The sequence below is a fragment of the Diaphorina citri genome, unplaced genomic scaffold, assembly GCF_000475195.1.
Source record: "Diaphorina citri unplaced genomic scaffold, Diaci psyllid genome assembly version 1.1 scaffold1494, whole genome shotgun sequence".
Taxonomy (NCBI): domain Eukaryota; kingdom Metazoa; phylum Arthropoda; class Insecta; order Hemiptera; family Psyllidae; genus Diaphorina; species Diaphorina citri.
The window spans coordinates 60,899-69,882 of NW_007378920.1; positions in this window are offsets into that span (position 1 = coordinate 60,899).

Consider the following 8,984-nt stretch of genomic DNA (forward strand, 5'->3'; position numbering starts at 1 on the left):
CCATATTTTCCTAAAAATAAGTGCCATTTTGCCATGTTTTTTTTTTTAGTGCCGCATTTTGGAAAAATAAGTCCCATAGTCATAACTTGACAGAGTGGACACTCATTTGCGATCGACGTCGATAAAGTGATGGGACTCGAGTGAGATTTTTCAACTCGATTATTTTCTACTCGATTTTTTGAAAAAATAAAAGCCATATTTTCCTAAAAATAAGTGCCATTTTGCCATGTTTTTTTTTTAGTGCCGCATTTTGGAAAAATAAGTCCCATAGTCATAACTTGACAGAGTGGACACTCATTTGCGATCGACGTCGATAAAGTGCCGCATTTTGGAAAAATAAGTCCCATAGTCATAACTTGACAGAGTGGACACTCATTTGCGATCGACGTCGATAAATACTTAGTGCCGAAAATGATCATATTGCATCGTTGTGTCATAGTGTTTCATCATATTATCTTCTCCTGAGCAACCTCCGTGGCCGAGTGGGTATCACAATCGGCTTGCAGGCCGGAGGTCTTGGGTTCGAAGTTTTTTCGGCTCTGCACTCGAAGTTTGGGTGCACTCAGCCTTGTGAGGACAATTGAGTAGCTACTTTAATGTAGTAGCGACCAGTGGCGGCATTACAAGTCAAAGAAACGAGCGATGATAAATCTGATGATTGAGTACGCTGAATGACAGATGCGCTCAAAATCAATTAAAAAAGTTTCTTGGACCCAAGATTTCGACTCGAAAAGACATTCATTTGCGCTTTTTCAAAAAAAAGGAGGCAGGCAGTGTTTTTTTTTAGGGTGAATCATAACTAAGTACCTACATACATAATTATGAATATGAATGCCGAGTTTTTTTCCTTCTTTTTTCTTTCTCTTATTATTGTGTCTGTATACAATAGGTATGTTGAGTTATATAGGTTGAGTAAAAAGTATCGGTCTGTTCAATGAGTTCGATGTGTTAAAAATAGGGGTATACTTTTTTATTTCAGTCTGACTGGGGGACAATAAACAGGGAGTAGACCAGCGTTTGGCTAGAGGACTCTAAACAGGGAGTAGACTAGCAAACCCTAAAACAGCCTAGCTAGCTGGCAGTTTAAATAGGATTTACATGGCTTTAAAAGAAAAAGCCCAAGTCCTCATGATGGTTGATCGCACATCCAAGCATATGGTTCAAGACGAGCCAGCTAAACCTGGCTGGAGACCTTGATACCCCGGCTTCAGCTAAGCCTTTAACAACAACAACAACAACAACAACAACAACAACAACAACAACAACAACAACAACAACCAACAACAACCAACAACAACAACCAACAACAACAACAACCAACACCAACAACAACAACCAACAACCAACAACAACAACCAACACCAACAACAACAACCAACAACAACAACCAACAACAACAACAACAACAACCAACAACAACATCAACAACAACAACAACAACAACCAACAACAACAACCAACAACAACAACAACAACAACAACAACAACAACAACAACAACAACAACATCTTATTTATTATTATATTTTACTTTCGTACTATATTTTACGACAATCTCACACTAAATTGAAATACCTGACATATAAGCTCGTAATACTGGAAGAATATCGGTAGGTAGATACTAGTTCACAAGCCACGACAAAGAAAAATTCCTACAAAAAGGAGCTTCCACAAATGAGCAGTGACCAGTGTTATTATAGGGTTAGGTTAAAAGTCCGTCCTTCCTTTATAATAAAATTACAATAGTAATAAAAAGGTATAAGGGACGGACTATTGTATTCGCTTCGGTGTCTGTCACTCGGTCGGTCGGTCTGTCCCCATAGATGGACTTATCCAAACCTGGTCGACCTATATATCAAATTAAAGGTCTTTTTACCAGGATCACGAAAATGGTGGTGCAAATTTTGTCCAGAAAACCATAAAGCCAAAAAACCAAAAAAACTGGTTTTTGCGGGATTTTTTTCACAGGAGCTTTCACAAATGAGCAGTGACCAGTGTTGTTATTAGGGCTAGGTTAAACACAAAAAGGAGCTTTCACAAATGAGCAGTGACCAGTGTTGTTATTAGGGCTAGGTTAAACACAAAAAGGAGCTTTCACAAATGAGCAGTGACCAGTGTTGTTATTAGGGCTAGGTTAAACACAAAAAGGAGCTTTCACAAATGAGCAGTGACCAGTGTTGTTATTAGGGCTAGGTTAAACACAAAAAGGAGCTTTCACAAATGAGCAGTGACCAGTGTTGTTATTAGGGCTAGGTTAAACACAAAAAGGAGCTTTCACAAATGAGCAGTGACCAGTGTTGTTATTAGGGCTAGGTTAAACACAAAAAGGAGCTTTCACAAATGAGCAGTGACCAGTGTTATTATGTCCATACGTTTTCATACCTACGTTCATTACGTAACCACGGGACGTGCATATATATAGTATTCCCCGCCCCGTTTAAAAATACCTACTTATCTAACCTAAGACTATTGAAAGACTCATCGAACACACCAACACTTTTTTTTACACACCCTGTGACTTGTCACTAAACAACTACCTACCTCCGAGTTTACATAGTTGTTTGAGTACTGTGGTTTCCCCCTCAGAATAGGTCACCCCGTATTTTCGCGAGAAAGAAAGTAAAAAACCAAGAACAATGGATTGATCCCTTTCCATTGTTGGCCCCAATGCATATTTTTAAAAAGCGCATTTGCAATATTTTTTTGGTGTTTTTGGTCCATTGTTAGCGGAAGTGTCATACAGCCCCTTGGCGAAAGTACCACAGTTAGTTATTATTCATCACTCCGATTCAGCTCAACAATAGTCATATTTTAAAAATCGATTGTTTGTTTATTTGTTGATAAGAGACAAAGTCTCAAAGGACCATGATAGGAGACCTAACATTCTTATCTTGTACCAACAATCTTACACACGACCTTTATACAACATACATTAGGTAACACCCGTATTTATGAACAAATATAAGGAAGTCCTTTGCAGTCGAGCAAGTGCTGAGCACAGGATTGCAATAATTCGGTATTTATAAAGTCTCAAAGGACCATGATAGGAGACCTAACATTCTTATCTTGTACCAACAATCTTACACACGACCTTTATACAACATACATTAGGGTTTTATTGTAGTGTGACCATCCTTCACACCAACATCTCGGACTGAAAATATGTGGTTTTGCAGGTAAATAGGTAGAACAGTCATTTGCTTGACCTTGTACAAATAGATCGTACTCATAATATGTGGATACCAACCGCATCCGAAAGAGTAAGGCCAGCCACTCACTATCAGATAGACCTGACAGGTACACAGACACTATCAGGTAGACCTGACAGGCGGACCTGATCAGGTGTATATGTCAGTTTTTTTATGTACAAAAACTAAGATCATTTCAATGTAAAATATTGTAGATGCGGGTTGAGTATCATTATGAAACGATCTGAACTTGAACAATAATAATAACTAATAAATAATATTGTTGTCAAAAATAAACAAATCAATGTAAACATTTCACTGGGCCGGGTACTTTCCAAATAGAATTTAAATTGCGTCTCCATGATGCTGATAACATGGTCCGACCTTGAAACACAATCAGGTCTGACCTTGAAACACATATTTCCATTGTGTTTTAGGGCACTTCACATCTTCACAAGAAACAAGAAAGTACCTATAACAAAAAAGGAGAGTGTTTTATCTTTGTGAAGCAAAAATTGTGGTACTACCTACGCTGCATAATTTAATATTTTGCATAATTCGAAGCTACTCGTTTGCCATTCACATGCCAACCTTGTTAGCCAGGCAACCCCTTTTCGTTCAATTTCCGCCCGGGGCGAACTTTATCCTAGAAGAGGTTCCTTCTAAGAATAACTTGCTTTCGTCTATTCTGATTTCTGATGGTTCAGTTCCCTCCATCAAACCTCTTTAATACGAGTAAGTAGCTTTTCTTTTGAATAGGTACAAAAATACGGTGTTTTTTTATTCTTTATTTTAATTCGACCATATTTTATATATATTATGTACTATTATTGACATTGTGGCGCTCACAACAACACTCAACACAATTAAAATCTTACATAGAAAACGCAGGTTCTCATTTCTCCACAATTTCCATCTCTGAAGTATAAATAACACTTCCAAGTTCTTGGCCAGCACCTGAGAGCTATGTCTAACTGATGAGTTCAAATAAGAACGAAACACGTCTTAGGCTGCTCTCAGGTGTTGGCTAAATTGGTGACCCTGACGTGATGGAAATTAGGAAACTTGAGAGCCCTCATCTGGACTTGACCGCGTCCTGGCTGCGCACTCTGCGCAACCCAGCACGTTAATACACCTCTGCTCGCGGGTTCAGAGCATTTGCACAGGACTCGGCACTCCAAGTCCAGATGAGATCCCGCCACACAACACTCCCTTCCCGCCCTGCCTCGCTGCACGCTGCTTAATTAGTGACTAACGCTGTCACTTGGGGGGGAGTACTGTGGCGCTCACAACAACACTCAACACAAATATAATCTTACATAGAAAACGCAGGTTCTCGTTTCTCCACAATGTCCATCTCTGAAGTATAAATATCACTTCCAAATTCTTGGCCAGCACCTGAGAGCTACGTCTAACTGATGAGTTCCAATAAGAACGAAACGCGTCTTAGGCTGCTCTCAGGTGTTGGCTAAATTGGTGACCCCGACGTGAAGCTATTTTCCCAGCCTAGTTAGCTTGGTTGGTAGTGCGTCTGCCTTGTAAGCGCTAGGCCGCGGGTTCGATTCCCGCCCGGGGCGGATTTTATCCTGATGGGATAATGTTCGTTCTCGGAACGGCTGGCTTTTTCCTATCCTGTCTTCCTTCTCTCTTCGATTTCGGGACGATAAGACCATAGCAGTTACAATTCCCTCTGTCAAAACCTATTAAAAAAGCGTTAATTATTGGTGTGAAGCCAGCCACAAATTGAATTCATTGCTCCGGCGCGGCGATGCTGTTTACTTTTTCTTTAGAAAAAGTTTTCCTCTGATTGGTTGAAAATTTTTCCAGCGGAAAAATTGAATTTTATTTTCACAGCCCTCGCGTCTTCTACAAAATTGCAAAGGCACCCACACACGGTCAGTAGTTTTCCAGCCTCTCGTATATGTTTCTCAGGTAGTTAAGTGGTTGTTTCTTCGGGAAGGACGTGAAGTAAAAAGGCAAATAAGGTCTCATTCTGATCCTTGAATAAAGCGCAAGTTTTCTTGAAAGATGGAGACCTGTGCTCCAAAATTTCTTCGGACAAAAACCGCGTGTTTCGTAACATAAAAATCGCATAACAAGGTAAATCTTTTTCGAGCTTGAAAAAACACATCAAACCTGAACTTTGGAAATCGGAAATCAGGTCTATTCCGATCAAAATTTTGTGCTCTGGCTTGTGGTTTTAACGAAAACAGTTTATCGATTAAAATGAGAAAGCTTCTTTCCAGTCTGTCAAAGCCTCCTTAACAGAAGCAGTCAACGAAGGGTTATTTTCCTCCTAATGTCCTTCAAAACCTTCCTTCTCAACACCTTGAAGGGGGGGTAGGCGCCGGGGCCGTTGCGCGCGGGCGGACACGGGGTGCAAGTACGAATGCGAGTGTAATTGTGCATGTTTGTGTGTGAATGACACCCCTATCCCTCTCCTCACACCCCATTTGTCACCAAATATTTTGTATTTTATTATTATTATTATAATAATTATTATTAATTAAATTGCCGGGTAAACCGGCTTTTATTTAATTTGAATATTTGAGACTGTTCTTTTTCGTCAGTTTTGAGCTTATTTCTAGAGCTAGAGACTTGAAATTTGGTATGTAGTTCACAAATGTGACAAGGATGCAACACAAAACGTTTGGTTGAGATGGCTGCTGCGCTTGGCGGTATTTTGACCGCTTTTAACAGATTTCGACCGTTTTTTGGCGGTTTTCAGCTATAGCGACAAAACGGTTAGAGATATTGTAAAAGTTAGGGTAAAAGAACACTCAAATACAGATTTCGACCGTTTTTTGCGGTTTTCAGCTATAGCGACAAAACGGTTAGAGATATTGTAAAAGTTAGGGTAAAAGAACACTCAAATAAGCATCATTCAAATATACATCGTTACTATAGCTGAAAACCGCCAAAAAACGGTCGAAATTTGTCCAAAAGCGGTCAAAATACCGCCAAGCGCTACCATCACAACCAAACGTTTTGTGTTGCATCCTTGTCACACTTGTGAACTACATACCAAATTTCAAGTCTCTAGCTTATACCGTTCTTGTCACATTTGTGAACTACATACCAAATTTCAAGTCTCTAGCTTATACCGTTCCCGAGATATTGTTAAATTACACGGAAAACCGCCAAAAAGCGGTAAAATGCCGCCAACCGTTGCACCGGTCTTAACCAAAAGTTTCGTGTCGCAATCTTGTCACATTTGAGAGCTACATACTAAATTTCAAGTCTCTAGCTCTTACCGTTCTAGAGATATTTTGTTTACAGTCAGACAGACACACAGACAGACAGACACACACACGGACCAATGGCTGAAACTTTGGATTCAGGCTCTAGGGACCTCAAAACGTGTTTTCATCATAGGTAGTGAGAGGCAATCCCCGCGAGCAATGCTCATTGTGAGATTCAACCAAACATAATTCCATGATTTCATCATTATTCACTGGCATTTCAAATGAGAGCAGATCTGCTGTCACATCCTCAGGTATGATTCCCAATTCACGAGACACATTTGCTTTGATAGTGGCTAACTCATCATTAGTCAATTTGGTATTCTTGACTACAAATCTACGTTGGCTACTCAAAGTAGATGGCGTCATGTTGGGTCTTATATGAGGGTTTCTGCTTCTCCAAATATTGAAGATGTTCTTCTCAGATTTCACATCTTGTATTTCCGCCTGATAGTAACACCACATTAGTTCCTTATAGTCATCTCTCGTCCATGGTATTCTCCTACGTGTTTGAATACTCGCCACCACTTGAACATTACTAGGTGTTGTGTCATTTCCAGTTGGTCGAACAGAATTCATAACAGGAGTAGTAGTAGTTTCATCGACATCGGATGCTATACCACGTATTCTGTTACTATTACATATGATACGAGTAGGATACATTCTGGAACTCGTCGCAGACGGAGGTGGTAGACGTCTTGACACTGCATCACCAACATGACAATTATTTGTTTGTCGTCTATTACGTACGATGTTTTCCAAACATTCCAATGAACTATCCAAGGTATCATCATCACTATATTCACTATCACCACCACTTGCACTGAAGTAAACATCATTATCATCCTGATCTTGTTCTTGTTCGCTTGTTACTGTTGGATTTCCTCTTCTCCTAAGGTTATAACGATTTTGAGACATGTTATCGCCAATGGAGCGAGATCATCGGTGAGATCTCAAAGGGCACTACAAGAATTTTGAAATACACCTCAGAAATGGCAGATGAGAATGAATAAAGATAAAAATGTTCTAATAAGGTTTTGTTGAAGCAAACCTAGTCCACTATGAGAGAAATCTCGGCGTGGTAACTAGGAAAGTTCGGGTTTCAAAAATTTTCGAATAGAAAATTTAAAATTTTTCAGGAGCAAAGTTGAATCGTGTTAGGATTTTCAGTTAGTTGGCACAACTAACTGAAAATCCTAACACGATTCAACTTTGCTCCTGAAAAATTTTAAATTTTCTATTCGAAAATTTTTGAAACCCGAACTTTCCTAGTTACCACGCCGAGATTTCTCTCATAGTGGACTAGGTTTGCTTCAACAAAACCTTATTAGAACATTTTTATCTTTATTCATTCTCATCTGCCATTTCTGAGGTGTATTTCAAAATTCTTGTAGTGCCCTTTGAGATCTCACCGATGATCTCGCTCCATTGGCGATAACATGTCTCAAAATCGTTATAACCTTAGGAGAAGAGGAAATCCAACAGTAACAAGCGAACAAGAACAAGATCAGGATGATAATGATGTTTACTTCAGTGCAAGTGGTGGTGATAGTGAATATAGTGATGATGATACCTTGGATAGTTCATTGGAATGTTTGGAAAACATCGTACGTAATAGACGACAAACAAATAATTGTCATGTTGGTGATGCAGTGTCAAGACGTCTACCACCTCCGTCTGCGACGAGTTCCAGAATGTATCCTACTCGTATCATATGTAATAGTAACAGAATACGTGGTATAGCATCCGATGTCGATGAAACTACTACTACTCCTGTTATGAATTCTGTTCGATCAACTGGAAATGACACAACACCTAGTAATAATGTTCAAGTGGTGGCGAGTATTCAAACACGTAGGAGAATACCATGGACGAGAGATGACTATAAGGAACTAATGTGGTGTTACTATCAGGCGGAAATACAAGATGTGAAATCTGAGAAGAACATCTTCAATATTTGGAGAAGCAGAAACCCTCATATAAGACCCAACATGACGCCATCTACTTATGGATACAAAACTCGCAGTGGAAGCGTGCTGGGCCCATAACCCAGAGGTCCGTGGATCGAAACCACGCTCTGCTACCAAAAAGATGTCCGAAATACATTGGGAGTTCTGTCTAAACTTGGAAGAACGAAGATGTTGATGTCAAAACTCGCTAAAACATTATACCTATGCATAAATACAGTGCCCTAAAACCCTAAATCACCAAAGTATGGAAAAGTGTCTTACAAGTGTAATAGCCAATGGAAAAGCAGAATTTTGAATTTGGACGAATCATATAAGTGTCTTATGGAAAAGCAGAATTTTGAATTTGGACGAATCATATTGAGGACTCTCATGTAAAAAATAATTCAACCTAACATAAATAAAACGAAGCGGTCAAAAATCACATTCACAAATCTGTTTTCGATTTTAAAATCCGTCGTGTACTTGCCGAGATATTTGTGTTTGAACTCGCGCTTTTCGAGGGATTTTTTTTTGAACATCATTCGATACACATGCAGGCACATACATCAAAGTATTTGACATTTGAGAGTCCTGGATAAAAATCCA